The sequence below is a fragment of the Panthera pardus genome, unplaced genomic scaffold (assembly GCF_024362965.1).
Source record: "Panthera pardus isolate Hobbes unplaced genomic scaffold, ASM2436296v1 HiC_scaffold_20, whole genome shotgun sequence".
NCBI lineage: Eukaryota > Metazoa > Chordata > Mammalia > Carnivora > Felidae > Panthera > Panthera pardus.
The window spans coordinates 33062873-33079520 of record NW_026526766.1 but is presented as its reverse complement, the minus strand read 5'-3'; positions in this window follow the sequence as shown (position 1 = coordinate 33079520).

The window sequence follows — 16648 nt, the reverse complement described above, 5'->3', positions numbered from 1 at the left end:
AGACAACAGCTCAGGCTGTTTAGTCAGATCATAATATAAATTGTAGAATCTGGTTTTGTAACAACTTCATTTCACACAAGACAACATGTTTCTGATCTACTTCCTGCCCCTATTCTACATTCTTCTCTTGACTTCTAACCTGCAGTTGCTAAATATCTCTGGTAATAGTTTATTCTCACAGGAGGGTTTTTAGAAAATTCAAATGTTCATGCAACAAAAATATGGAAAATTATATTTTTTAACATCTTCATTAAGGTTTAATTGATATAAGAGAAACTGGGTGTATGTAAAGTGTACAACTTGGAAAGTGTTCACACATTTATGAGTCTGTGAAAGCATCAGCACAATCAAAACAGTTATTTTAGTTTGCTTGTGCTACAAGATAGTGATTTCATTTCTTCCAAATACATACCCAGACATGAGATTGCTGGATTATTTGGTAGTTCTATTTTCATCTTTTTGAGGGACTTCCATAATGTTTTCCATAGTGAATGTACCAATTTAAACTCCCAACTACAGTGCACAGGGATCCCTTTTCTCCATAACTTCACTAACACTTGTTATCTCTTATCTTTTTGGTGATAGCCATTCCAACAGATGTGAGATGATATCTCCTTGTGATTTTGATTTGCATTTATCTGATTATTAGTGATGTGAAACATCTTTCATGTACTTTTAGCGATTTGTATGTTCTCTTTGAAAAAAATATATATATTCAGTCCTGTGCCCACTTTTTAATCAGATTTGTTTTTGTTTTTGTTTTTCTATTAAGTTGTATGAATTCTTTATGTATTGTGTATATTAACCCCTTATCAGATAGATGATTTTTAACTATTTTATCCCATAACATAGATTGCCTTTTCATTTTGTTGATTGTTTCTTTTCCTGTGTGGAAGCTTTTTGGTTTGTTTGTTTTTAAATTTAACTTTATTTTTTTATTTTTTTTTCAATATATGAAATTTATTGTCAAATTGGTTTCCATACAACACCCAGTGCTCATCCCAAAAGGTGCCCTCCTCAATACACATCACCCACCCTCCCCTCCCTCCCACCCCCCATCAACCCTCAGTTTGTTCTCAGTTTTTAACAGTCTCTTATGCTTTGGCTCTCTCCCACTCTAACCTCTTTTTTTTTTTTTTTCCTTCCCCACCTCCATGGGTTTCTGTTAAGTTTCTCAGGATCCACATAAGAGTGAAAACATATGGTATCTGTCTTTCTCTGTATGGCTTATTTCACTTAGCATCACACTCTCCAGTTCCATCCATGTTGCTACAAAGGGCCATATTTCATTCTTTCTCATTGCCATGTAGTACTCCATTGTGTATATAAACCACAATTTCTTTATCCATTCATCAATTGATGGACATTTAGGCTCTTTCCATAATTTGGCTATTGTTGAGAGTGCTGCTATAAACATTGGGGTACAGGTGCCCCTATGCATCAGTACTCCTGTATCCCTTGGGTAAATTCCTAGCAGTGCTATTGCTGGGTCATAGGGTAGGTCTATTTTTAATTTTCTGAGGAACCTCCACCCTGTGTGGAAGCTTTTTAGTTTGATGTAATCTGACTTATTTTTGCTTTTGTTCCTTGCACTTTTGGAGTCATATCTAAAAAAAACATTGCCAAGGCCATATCAAGAAGTTTTTTCCCTATGCTTTCTTCTAGGAGTTTTGTTTCAGGTCTTAATTCCAATCTTTAATCCATTTTGAATTATTTTTTTGTGAGTGGTATAAGTTAGGAGTCTTTGATTTTTTTCCTGTTGATTATCTAGTTTCCCCAACATGATTAATGAAAGAGATTATCCTTTCCTCATTGAATTTTATTGGGTTCCCTTGTCAAATATTAGTTAACAATTAGAGTGTGAGTTTATTTATGGGTTCTTGATTCTGTTCTTCTGTAAGTTTGTTTTTATGCCAGTAGAATACTGTTTTGATTACTATAGCTTTGTGATAAGGTTTGAAATCAGGAAGTCTGATATCTTGTTCTTTGGATTGCTTTAGCTATCTATATTTAGGTTCTTTAGTGGTTTCATACAAATTTTGGGATTGTTTTTCCTATTTCTGTGAAAAATGCCATTGGAATTTTTATAAGGATTGCAAAGAATCTATAGACGACTTTAGGTACTATAGATGTTTTTACAATTTAATTCTCTCTATCCATGAATGCTGGATATTTTTCCATTAATTTGTGTGTTATTCAATTAGTTTCATTTCAGGGATAAGCTCCTTTTGGTTATGGTATATGATTTTTCTAATACGGTGTTGAATTTGGTATGCAAGTATTTTGTTGAGAATTTTTTTCTATTTTCATCAAAGATGTTGGCCTGTAGTTTTCTTTTCTTGTGGTGTTCCTGTCTGGTTTTAATATTAGGATGACGCTGGTCTCATAAAATTCGGAAATGTTCTCTCCTCTTCAGTTTTTGGGAAGAATTTGAGAAAGATTGTATTAATTCTTCTTTAAATGTTTGGCAGATTTTACCAATGAAGCCATCCATTTGGTCTTGAGCTTTTCTTTCTTGGGAGATTTTTGATTACTGGTCCAATCTCCTTACTAATAATTGTTTTGTTCAAATTTTCTATCTTCATTATTCAGTATTGGTAGACAGTGTGTTTCTAGAAATTTATTGATTTATTCTAAATTATTCAATTTTTAGCATATAATTCTTCATAGCAAGATCTTATGATCTTTTGTATTTTTGTGGTGTCAGATGTAACAACTCTTTGTTCATTTATGATTTTATTATTCAAGTCTTCTTCCTCTTTCTTCATAGCTAATTCTAGACAAAAGTTAATCAGTTTTGATTACCTTGTCAAAAAATAGCCTTTAGTTTCATTGATCTTCTGTATTATTATTTTTTTGTATCTATTTCTATTACTTCTGCTCTTATTTTTGTTATTTTCTTCCCTATGCTAACTTCAGGTTTTGTTCATTCTTCTTTTTCTAGTTCCTTGAGGTTTAAAGTTAGAATGGTAATTTGTAGTCTTTCTATTTTCTTAATATAGGCATTTATTGCTATAAACTTCCCTCTTAGAATTGCCTGCTACATGCCACAAGCTTAGGTTTGTTTTATTTCCATTTTCAGTTGTTTCAAAATATGTCTTGATTTCTCTTTTTATTTCTTCTTTGACCCATTGATTGTTCAGGAGTGTGTTTAATTTCTAAGCATTTGTGAATTTCCCAGCTTTCCTTGTTTTATTGATTTCTGCTTTCATACCTTTGTGGTTGTAAAAGATACATGGCATGATTTCAATCTTCTTACATTTGCTTAGGTTTGTTTTATGACTTAACATATGATTTATCCTGGAGAATATTTAATGTGCACTTGAGGAAAGTGTGTATTCTTCTTCTGTTTCATAGAATGTTCTGTACCTATACATTGAGTCCGTTTGGTTTAAGGTATAGTTCAAGTGTCTCATTTCCTTGCAGTTTTTTTTTCCTCTGGGTGATCTATGTATTGTTGAAAGTCAGTATTAAAGTCCTCTACTATTATTATATTATTTATTGTCTATTTCTCCCTTCAGATTTGTATTTGTTTAACTGAACTTAATTACCTCTTTAAAGACTGTATCTCTAAATACAATTACACTCTGAGATACTAGAGGTTAGAACTTCAACATAATAATTTCAAGTGAGATAAGGACATTGTTCTGGATTATCTGAGTGGTCACAACATAACCACAAATGCCCTAATAAGAGGGATTTCGGAGAGACTTCAGAGTCAGGAAAAGGCCATTTAGTGATATGAAAGATTGGAGTGATGCAGCCATGAGCCAGACTCCAGGCACTGGAAGAGATAAGAAATGTATTCTTTCCTGGAGCTTCCCAAAGAAATCAACATTATTCACACCATGATTTTAGGACTTTAAGACTAATTTTGGACTTTGACCTTTGGAAATATAAAAGAATAAATCTGAATTGTCCTAACCACTAAGTTGGTGGTAGTCTATTACAGCAGCAATGGGATTCGAATATACATAAGTAGCCGTGGGTTAGAGGAGCAACCCCTTTTTTCCCCTTTTTGTCATCACTGCTGATCTAGCTGCTTTGCGCAGTTCAGAGGTAGCACGTGGAAGCCTCAAAAGACTCCTTTGACAAGAGATTCAATTCCATGCAGCAAACCTCCACATTAATAATCTCTTGAGATAGTTAGCCTTTTTCAGCTTACCTTCAGACAGCAGCATCACAATGTTTTTCTCTGACCCCTGCTGTAGTGATCCCCACCAAGCTGCAGACTTTCTTCTCTTCTTCCCACTTTTGCACCAATCTGGAGACCTAGAACGTGGTGAGATACATTTTTCACACCTCTCATAAACCAAACACCAACATGGCCTGGCAACTCTGCCTAGCCTCATCGCTAATTCACCTCTTCACTCCATTAACATCAGGATGCATCAGCAACACTGGGGTCTTAGTGCCAGACAGGTGAAGAGTGAGTGGCAGTCTCCTCCTATAGCAAATACCCACAACGTTTGTGAATGTTTTTAATTGCTCACCAACCCCAAATCCCATTTGACTGAGGAAAAGGGACCAGTTGAGTGCCTTCCTCCCCTTTCCTCTCTTCAAGAACACCATTCCCTTGACTCTTCCACTCCCTTACTTTTTGCTCCCTTTGTCGAAGTTCATCAAACAAGTTTAATTCTGCTTACACCAGGAATTGAGTATGAACCAGACATTCTTTTTAACTCAGGCTTGGAGAATTTAATAGCTTTGTTCTCTACAGGATAACACGTTTATAATCTCTGCACTCCTCAATGTCCTTTAAGGAAAGAAAAGATTTCAATCAGTATCTTGCATTATCTTATTTTACTATTACATAATCACCCTATAATTATATCTAAACTATACTATCACTCACCTTTGAGATACCTTTTAGATGTCTCTTTTGTACCATAAGTGACCATTTGGCTTGATTAATCAGAGAATGACATGTATGAAGCCTTGTCTTTGAATCTAAGCCCTTCATTCCAATACCCTTTCTGTCACCAAGATATCTCAAAAGTTGTTCTTCTTGACCATGAAGGGACCAGGTCAGCTAGACTGAATAAACAAATGCAAGCACATTGTTACTACTACAAGGAAAAAATTCAAACATAACATAAGGTCTTAACTGATGACTGATGATGATTAAGTGGCTGAGTTGCCCCTATGGTGAGCAAAGCTACATATTTTTATATCTCTCCATTCACATGCAATTCCATGAAAGATTAGAGTGCTTTCATTTATCCTTTTATTTATCCTTTCTCTGGTGCTTCTATTTATCCTTTCTCAATCCCCTCTGTCATGTCACCACATGCTTGCAAATATTTGATAGAATAAAAAGGTTTTATGAGTAACTAAGAAGTTAGAAGAGACATTTGGAATGTATGCTTCACAACTACAACTAACCAGTTTCTATACCCCACAAATGCCTAGTAAATGTTGTTGATCATCTGACTAAGAGTTTAAAGTGTCTCCAGAGACTCCTTAGAAAAATAAAATCTGGCCCATGAATCTTCACCTTTATATATGAATAGAGTGCTTAGCACAAAGGCTGGCACAAAATAGACACTTGGGAAATGTTGGTTGTGTTAAATAGAATTTTTTGTACATCTATGTCTGACCCTATGCCAAAATCCTGGTAGGCTGAATTAATGGACTAAAAAAAAAAAAACACAAAAAAAAGAATGGATGGTGTATCTCTAAATAATGGCTGGAGGAAGAAAAGGTGATTTATGTTAAGTGAAGGGCAAAGTGATGAGTTAGGGTAATTATTGACTTTGGAATCTCTTAATGCTTTAAATGTAATATTGGCTATTTAATTTTAGGTAGAAAATAAGCTTCTGTTTGGAAATGAGTCAGGAAATTCCACTTTTCTGGGGAAACTTGGTACTTTCACAACCACCGCTATAGTGTACACACAGTGTGTGTGTGTGTGTGTGTGTGTGTGTGTGCGTGAGCACGTGCAGCATTGGGATGATGATGAATGTCAGAATGACTGTGGAATCTAATTTAACACATTTGCTCATTTAGACAGGTAAAACTGGTTTGACAAGACAAGCCTTTCTATCTGCATATCCACGTGTAAATACCAAAGGATAAAGTTTTAGAGTTAACAAGACATGACTTTCTAGATGATTGTTGGTATCAAGACATATGTCTGTGTAATATACACACATGCATGTGTATATATATCTGAACATGCACCAAAAACAGCAGAGAAAAAAGAAACAAGCCAGAAAGAACAACCTCATTGTTTGTACTTATCTGAAGGAATGGGCTCTGTTCAATTGTAGATGAAATCATTTGGCTATGGTAACAGAAAACTTCCCAATGGTCCTTGACACCATACTTCACCCAGAGCTGCCTGTCAACACTCCTGTGTCTTGGACTGAGTCAGGAAATATCCCTAGTGCAAACAGACAACATTCCAGTATGAAGCCATGCACATCTGTACGATGCAAACCCATCCGTGTTTATTCCCATGAAACCCACCAAAAGATGATAGCTTAATATCACTTTGTATGAGCTAAGCATATTTTTATCTCTGGCCAAGATTTGACCCTGGAATGACTTTCCTCATATTTTCCAGATCCTTGGTGCTCTATGTAGCCACTGGATTCCACCTTATCATTCACTTCAGGTCCATTCTGGGAACTATTAAAATATAATTCTTGGAATATTTACTAGTTAAGAAAATTTTAAGAAATTTTGTGGTACTGAAGTAATTAAAAAAGGATCAGAAAGTAGGTCAAAGAATTGAAAAATGGGTTACACAATGAAACAAGGAAGCCATTTCATAGGCGAATTTTGACTATCCAATTATTTTAGGCAGATGAATTATCGTAAACCAGTAGTAAAAATCATAATATAGAGAAAGCTTTTCAGCATAATGAAATTCACTTCCATACCTCTGCAAGTTGTCTTTCTTATGTGATAAATGTACTTTGTGGTGCACCATTTTGTTTATAAAATGACACACAAAGGCAACAACACTATAGAGCAAAAGTGAGGAGAGCCACAAGCTTGGACCTGAAAGTGAGCTTTGAATGAATGCTTGGAGTCTGGCCAAGATCTGATGTGTCTCTCTTTCTTTTCAATTTGGTACATTTTCCCCAAAAGATGAAAGGAGGCTACACCTTGGACAAACATGGAATAGAGCACCCTTGAAAGTGAGGACTTAAACCTCCACTACTTTTGACTATTTTGACTTTTATCCCCAAGAAAAACCCCAGATACCACTGGTTCAAAAAGACAACACCAAAACCATGACTACCTCAAATAAGCCAAATGAAATTCTGTGATCAAAATCTTTACTCATGTCAACCATCAGTCAAGAATTTATTCAGGGTGAAAATTAAAACCCTGAAAATTAAAATTTCACCCCCTTGAACCAACCTCAGTACATCACTTCCCCAGTTATCAAGTATAATTTATTTTTTATTATTGCCATATTTTTGGCCATATGTAGTATATTAACTAGAGAAACATAAAAAAAAAGCTAAATGTATATAATTAACTCCAAGCATTTTAAACATTTTAATTATAGTTTTAGTTAAGATAAGCAGTTAATATCTCTAATCTAAGGAGTATATGTAATAATCCTACATTTATAAAGTTCAACACAAAAGGAATGCCAACTAAAGATGGGAAATAAAAAGCAAAAACTTTAGAGATTATGCAATGATATGAATTGGCCCTCCATTGAATGCCTTTATATCTGCACTCTGTTAAAGCAAAGACACCAAAATAGAAAACTTTATCTTCTTAAGATTTAATTAAGTCCCTGCCTATATAAGGCTAGGGGTTTTGGAAGCTGTGATTTCTTCTCAAGCCAGCACAATCTTTTTTTTTTTTTTTCCTTAGAGTTTATAGAAACAGAGGCCTAACTGGCCTGGGATGTGGGTTTGGGGAGAGGTAGGATAATCTATGGTATCTATTACATAAAACTGGTCATTGGAGTTCATTCAACATATCTGGCAATCTAAGTGAGTGCAATTCATATGGGTACTATGATGTTTTGCCTCCCCCAAATGTTTTTCTCCACCAATTTTCTACCTGTCCTAAAGTACCCTTCCATGTAGAGTTGTTCCCTTTGCCTATAATTACTAAACATGGCTGCCCATCAAGAGCCCTTGGGGAGCTTGTTAAGGAACAGGTTCCCAGACCCTATCTTAGATTTACTGAATCTGAAAGTCTGAAGCCATGGCATGGGGAATCTATATTTTTAACCAGTTGTCCATATGTCTGTGGTAAAATCAGTCCAGCTGATTCAGTATTTGGGTACTATTGGTTTAGAAAACAAACAAGAAATGTGGAGAAAAAAAAAGAAACTCAACTAAAACACATAGGGCAGAAAGGGTTCCAAACCTCATCATAGTAACAAGGATAAGTTCCTCAGATGAGATGGTTGTCACCTTGAAGGGTTCACAGAATGTTTCTCTTCCAGGAATCACAAACTCAAACACAAAACAGGCAGATAATATAAATGAGTGAGGCCAGCTGAGGTAAACACGTATGACTTCTTCAGTCTGTATTTCATTTCTCAGTTTTGAGGGAAACATGGGAATAATGAATATCCCAAATTCCTCTTAACTCTTTTATAAGAAAAGCAATGGTGCAAGCATGATAATAAAGGGTCACAGGCATTCAGCTACAGTACCCAGAGTAATGGGGAGGAGTGGGGCCTTTGACATCTGAAGAGCTCCTAACACATTTAAAGTGGGCAGTTTATACCCAATTCCTGTCAATTTTTGTGAAGACAAAGCCTGTGTAAAAGGAACCAGGATAAGCAAGAGCAGAGGAAGAATTAAATACAGGTTAAGCAGGAACAAGGAAGCATTCAGTTACAGTTGGATTTAGCCTGATAGAAAGGAAAGGCTTGTCCTAGTATTCCCCATAGGAGAATAGTAACAAAAAACCTACTGTTTTATTATGTTGAGATTTTGATGAAGGAAACTGGAATTTGGAACTAGGCAAATCAGAAATTAAATCCCATATTATTGAACCCTAATCTAAGACTTAATGTTTTCACTTTCCTGAATAAGAATGCAGGAACCACATGTCCTGACACACAGTAGACACTTGATGAATAACAGTTTTCCTTTGTTTCTTTTCTTGAATTTCTTATAGTTGGATCATAGCACACTCCTATTTTACTTTTTTTACATCTATGGTTCTACAAAGACTTTGAGAAACTGGTTGCTTTATCTCAACCATTTATGCCATTTATAAAACAGCTAACTCAGGCAGTGCTTCCTCAGATGTTTGTAGTCTCAGATTTCTCCCAAGTGTTATACCTGAGATGTGAATAGTCAGTCTTTAGAAGATGTTCTGTGATTGTTTCTTTTTAATTTTTAATTTAAAAATTGGTAGTATACTTTTATGGCAATAAGAATTTATGACCTCATTCCCCCTTGACATAACCTGGAATTTATCTGGTTTTTCTCACTTAGCTCTCTCTCTCTCTCTCTCTCTCTCTCAATATCTCTCTCTCTCTCTCTCTCGAACACACACACACACACACACACACACACACACACATCCTCAGAAGATACATGACATTATCAATTATTACCAGGTCTCTAGGATTTATTTGGCCTTTGTATTTCTTTTTGTAGGATTTTAGAGTTTTTTCTTAATCCCTAACAAATGGAAGTGGTAAAACAAAAACTACATTTTCATATTGAGGAAATAATTTCCCAGTTTGCTAATCTGGGAAGAGACAAGAATACTAATAGCAATGCCTTTTTGATGTATTCATTCACAAGTGCTAACTGAGGGATTGCCATGGGTCAAAAAGAGTGCTTCATGCATTCATATACATAGAGAATGGACATATAAGGCCCTATACAAACAAGTAATCTCAGACAGCTTCTTCAGGAATCAATACATATCTGATGACTAATAATACACTGCCTGATAATTTTCATGAAGTCACCATGATCACACCTTGATAAACAGTTATGCTCTTTATGTCTGTTCTATATGATGTACACTCTCTAGAATTAGAAACTAAAAAGAAAACAAATAAATATGGCATTAAATACAGATTCATTGTATAATATTCTTTTTCCTTCTCATCTTCAATGGGTTAATAATCTTCTTTCTGAAATTATATTGGCACATGTCCAATGAAATTGTTATTCATTTACCATTTACCTATTTCATCTATTTGTATCTGTCCAGTTACCTTAAATTATATAGCCTTTCATACTATAACTGATATTCCTAGCTCTTCACCAAAATATCTTCCTATTCATCATGGGCAAACAGCTAAATTACATATCTCGGCCTCCACTGGGGCTGAGTATGACCACAAAACTGAAGTGTAGGTCTGACCTGTAAAACATCTACTTCTGGTCCCTCAAAACCTTCCACATACACCACTTTCTTACATGCACAGTTCTATGATATTCCATATGATATCCTTAGTGATATTCAGAATGGTCTTATAAGCCACATATTGAAAATTTCAGAGCTATCACATACCTGGGTTACTAATATCTTCATGGAGGAGAGCTGCCCTACCAATATAAGCATGTTTCCTATACAAGAAATAGAATTCTTGTTGTTAAACCACTAAAGTTGGCTATTCATTTGTTACTGCAGCCTAACCTACCCAACTCAACATATATACTTACTCAAGTGTCTCCATTCCTTTGGCACATTTGCTGAAAACCAGTTGGTCATCTAAGTGTGCATCTATTTTTAGACTATATACTATTCCATTTGTCTATATGTCAATTCTTACTGGGGTACACAGAGTTTAGGGAGTTTAGGCATGTCTTCATTTTTTCCTTCCCTTATGTGATTTCACTACTTTCTTCAGCATTTGATTTTCCGGTTTTCCTTTTCTTGTTCTTCAGGCCAGAATGATGACAGTCTTTCCCTCTTGTATGCACTAACTCTCTGCACTGCAAGGGTTAGCCTTAGTCTAAAAGTGAACAAGATGGGAACTTCCTTGTGTACTTCTTACCTCCCCCTTCCTCTGAGGGTACAGTGGAGTGTCTGCTTCTGTTCATTCTCCAGTACCTTCAGGTATGTGCTTTTTGTGTTGTGACCAAGTTGTATAGTTGTTTTCTGCCTTGGGAAGTTATCTCATAGAACTTCATTTTATCAGACCGAGGAGAGGAAAATAGAGAACATCTAAAAGCAAGGAATTTTTACAGGTAAAGAGACTTTAAAGGTCATCTAAGTGAGTAAACTTAGGCCCAGAGAGATTAATTGATGTGACTACAGTCACATAGCTACTTAGTGATGGAAATGATTAAATAAATATATGGCCTGTTCTTATCTTAGTGCATAATGTGCCAAAAATAGCACTGCAATATGTTAGGCCAAATGGGATGAAGCAGTAGAGAAGGCCACTGGAAGACCATCCTCATGAGGAACTAGAGAACCTCCTTGAAAAGCACCTATCCTAAGAGAAAGGGAGCTAGGACAGGTAGGCCTGGTCCAGAAGTTGATGTGATAATCCAAATTCACCTTCCTTCTAGACTCATGTCTAGAAGATTCATGTCTGAGTTCTGTGACAGTTTGGACTGTTAGTACAACCAGAAAGAGTTTAGAACAAAACCCACATTGCTTTGGTACTCTTTAAAACAAGAAATCAAAATGGCAGGTGTTTAGGGCATTTTCTCCATCTATTCCACAAGACAACTCATAGATCTGTCACTTTCAAATCTCCAGTGCATCAAAGATGGAAAATTAGAGCCCAAAGGAGGGCAATGCCTTCCAAAAGCAGCAAGTTTCCACTTTAAGCACCAGTGTGTGCAGAAACAGAGGCTGTCAGAAGAAGGGGCAGTGGTATCTGTAAGAATATGACAGCATTTAGCAGAACGGGTCCAGAACAAGAACAGAGGGAATGTCACTCCCTGTAAAAGGAGAAGTTTCTCAGGAACCTTAAAGCCTGGCCTTAATTGGTGACACAAGATGCATCAAACATACATGTTTCCTGTCAATGTGACCCAATTTCAAATTCTGTGCTGATATGGCCTAAGTAAGGATAGTTTACAAATATATGAGCCAATTGATGGAATACACTTGTCAATTGGGGGAATTGGGATGAATGGAAAGAAAAGATGCAAGGGATACTTTTGAGCAAATGTGATATTATATATGAAGATACGAAAGCAAGAATAGGCATATAGAAATAGAAGCAATGTCTTTTGGTGACAGTATTTTCGCATAGAACATAACACCTTCAGGTCATATCAAAATTGACCAGCATTCATTCCAACAAATAAATATCCTGCCACTCAGGTATCATTATTAGTATAAATATAAATGTCACATGCATAGAGAATAGGAAATTCAGTTGAAGAAAGGCTAAAGACACATTCTTCAATATTTTACAATGTAGGTGTTAAAGCTTTGTTTGTAGCAATAAGAGTACTATTCATATAGGTCAGTAAAAGGGCCCCATCACTGAACCAAGGAGACCACTATGGGAATGAAGGGAAGGTGGGGCTGCATATGTGGACACATTGGAAGCTGTTCAAGGAAGAAGCCTTGAATATGAGGCCATAAAGTTCAGATTCCATTCAGTAAGCAGTAGGGATGTTTCTGCTGTTTCCTGAGCAGGGGCACAGTGTGATGAATATGCTGCTGGAAAGAGATAATATTAGCACAGTGTACAATTGAAAGAAGGAAAGAGGACCCCTGAAGCTTTTTCAGTTACTCATATAGGATATGGGACCAGGCCTGGGGTGGTAGCAGTAGGAGTGAGTACAGAAAGCATAAATGTTGAGGCTGAGAGATAGAATACTGTCGTGATTAGTATCCTAGCTTCTGAAAAGCAAGCCCACACACCACTCATCTCCATATCCCAGGAATGAGCACAGTGCTGGTGCTTAGGGCAAGTGGCAGCCAGGATGATTTCTAGAACATTTCTGTGTTTCTTATAATCTTTTTTCCCCTTTTCTCGTGAAGATCTTTGCTTTTCATATGGTGCTTATTTGTGAATACAGAGGCCAGAAAATAATTAGGGGGTGTGCAGTCTCTGCCATGTGCTTGTCTAATGCTCTTAAAAGGGAACACATTTCAAAGATCCCCAGATCCTTTATTTTTGCCATACTTTTAGCTTCTGTTCTCTGGTGCTTCCACCAGAGTTTTGTCATCCGTGCATTCGGTTCTGCCTTCTTGTAGGAATTTTCAAAGCAAGACAGTTCTATCAACACCCCTGCCTCCTGTTAAATGAATATCTAAGATGTTATTTTCTGGCAGCTTATCTGATGGCTCTGAGATCAGAGGCACTGTGATTTTCAGCAATAGGAGGTTTGATTCCAATATGACATACAGTAGGGCTCCGGCTTCAACAGAATCCCCCTGGTGGCACACTGCCAGCTAAACCGGCCTCATCCGACTTTCTCTCAGCATGCTGCCTACACACCCCCAGTAGCCTTAACATCAGGAAGATTCACACACACATATGGAAGAACAGGCTAAGAGGATAAAATGATCACTCAGAATCCATGAATGGAGAGCACAGAGTAATGAATATGGACTGAGTCATTTAGTTTTGCTATCAGTGGGCCATCCTTTATAAAGTGCTCACTTATTGGCAGCCTAAAACTCCCTCTGAGATGGGGTTATAGCTTCATGGCCAACCTAAGCATTGGCCTCAGTCTGCCACCACCTGCACCACCATCACCACTGTCATCATTGTAGCTTTCATCTTGCTGCATGCACAGGGGTAAACTCACTTGTATAAAGGCTGTGTTTCAGTACAACATCATTAGGGAGGCTATCTATTTAAATATGAATTTCCAGGTAGGTCAGTAAAGTAGCCATCACTGATTCAGGGAACCACTATAAGTATGAAAGAATAATGAGGCTGGATATCCAGAAGGTGATCTATGGAGAAGGTCTTAAATACTGAATCCAACATACAGAGAAGCAGGCTGGCTATCCAACAATTCATTAAAGATAATATAACAGAGTAATATGGTACTAGAGATGATCACCACTTCTCTTCTGCTCATCTTCCCTGATGTACTCATACATCAAGATACTGGGTCCTGTATACCAAGTGACCCTAAATCACATCAAAGCTAATGGACCTAACCTATAATACTCTCTCTTCTGGAAATTGGAAATGGGGACACAGAGACCAAGAAAAGGATACATGAGCTGAAAAGTAATGGGCTCAAAGATACCACTTTGAATTGGCCCTGAAGGGGTGATGGAAAAGCATGAGAAAAGAAGAAATCTAGGCTACAGGGAGAGTATGAAGCAGACGTGCAGAGAAGGACATGGATAAGAAATCACGTAGCTCCAAAATAAGAAGCAAAGGCTTTGACAGGCTTTGTAACTCCTCCAAGGACTAAGAATACTTTCCACAATTGGGTTCCACTGGAGACTGTTGGAATAAATCTTTTCTCACCTGAGCTTCTTCATGTGGAATTATGTCCCTTATAAATAAAAATTCCTTAACTAAGGAGCAGCTTTGAATATTACTGGTGGACCACATGGAAGAAGGGAAGGCCATGAGAAATTAGTCCTCCCTCTGGTATTACAAACTCCTGAAATAAAAGAATGATATTTAATTACTATCATATTACTCCAAATGCTTAACACAATGTCTGAGGCAGGGTAGGTGCTTGATAAAAATTTGTGTTTGAAATCAGTTATTTCTAAGCCACCAAGATGGGTATCTGCATGAGTGAAGACCAATACATTTTATTAAGTGGGTTATCTTCGGGTTGAAGAAGCTGAAGGGGATTTTGAAGACTGGTGAAAACATATCTTCCACCACATAGTAAGGGAAGATCCATACCTCCTTCTTTCTTGAATCCACACAGCCTTTCACACGTTGCTGAGCACAGGCAGCACTCAGAGAGTAGGTATGTGGTCTGTGATTGACTTTAAAATGCACATCAGGAGTCCAAATAATCTTGTTTTAGAATAGCATATTTCCTGAAACATATCTGGAAATGGACCACTGCACACTGCCACTATGGCTCTACCTCATCTGAGCCACCATGACATTTACCCTTCTAGATATCTGTATGGCCTCCTTCTCCCATTTACTCCAGTTTCTGCTCAATCTCATCCTGACTAGAAAACTTTCCCCATCCACATAATCAAAAGTATCACCCCATTACTCTCCTTTTATTTATAATATCACCCTCTGATATTACATATGTTTACCAGTTTATTTGTTAATCGTTTTCCCCAGTAGGATGTATGTTTCATATAAGTGGGTACATCTCTGGTCAAAAGTATCACCCCATTACTCTCCTTTTATTTATAATATCACCCTCTGATATTACATATGTTTACCAGTTTATTTGTTAATCATTTTCCCCAGTAGGATGTATGTTTCATATAAGTGGGTACATCTCTGGTTTGTTCACTATTATAACCCCAGAACCAAGGATAATGATTGGCACATTATGGATTCTCAATAAATATTTGAGAATGAAATGAATGAATTTCCCTTAAGGAACCAAAAGATCCTTGAGAAAAAAGTCTGCAACTAGTTCATCTTTGTTGTTCTTACTGTATTGGTACAAAACTTACTCCATAGTAGGTGCTCAGTACATGTTTATCATTACATGAATTTAAGAATTGTAATAAGCTGCCTATGTCATACTCTTCTTAGACCTGCAAATTCAACCAGCTAAGATCTTGCCACAGACATGCTTAAGAGCACTGGGTGACTTGACATGGTTTCTGAGATCTGAGATGAACAATGAAGCTTGAGAATAACAGATCATGTTGATCTTCTGGACACCTTAGAAAGGTGTTTTGTTTTGTTTTGTTTGTTTTGTTTTTTGGCCCATAAAATGTATTTATGTTCTTTTTAATTTTTTTAATTTTTTTAAATTTTTTACTATAATTTATTGTCAAATTGGTTTCCATATAACACCCAGTGCTCATCCCAACAAGTGCCCTCCTCAATGCCTGTCACCCACTTTCCCCTTTCCCTCACCGCCCCCCCCATCAACCCTCAGTTTGTTCTTTGTATTTAAGAGCCCCTTAGTGTTTGCCTCCCTCCCTCTTGGTTTGTAACGTTTTTTTTTTTTTTTTCCCCTTCCCTTCCCCCATGGTCTTCTGTTAAGTTTCTCAAGATCCGCATATGAGTGAAAACATATAATATCTGTCTGTTTCTGACTGACTTATTTCACTTAGCATGATACCCTCCAGTTCCATCCATGTTGCTGCAAATGGCCAGATTTCATTCTTTCTCATTGCCAAGTAGTATTCCATTGGATATATAAACCACATGTTCTTTATCCATTCATCAGTTGATGGACATTCAGGCTCTTTCCATAATTTGGCTATTATTGAAAGTGCTGCTGTAAACATTGTGGTACATGTGCCCCTTTGCATCAGCACTCCTGTATCCCTTGGGTAAATTCCTAGCAGTGCTATTCCTGGGTCATAGGGTAGTTCTAGTTTTAATTTTTTGAGGAGCCTTCACACCACACAATTTTCCAGAGCATCTACATCAGTTTGCATTCCCACCAACAATGCAAGGTGGTTGCCATTTCTCCACCTCCTTGCCAGCGTCTATAGTCTCCTGATTTGTTCATTTTGGCCATTCTGACCAGCGTGAGGTGGTATCTCAATGTGGCTTTGATTTGTGTTTCCCTGATGATGAGTGACATAGAAAGGCTTTAAATAACTACAACTGAGGATGACTCAAAGAGAATGCTTCCCTTTT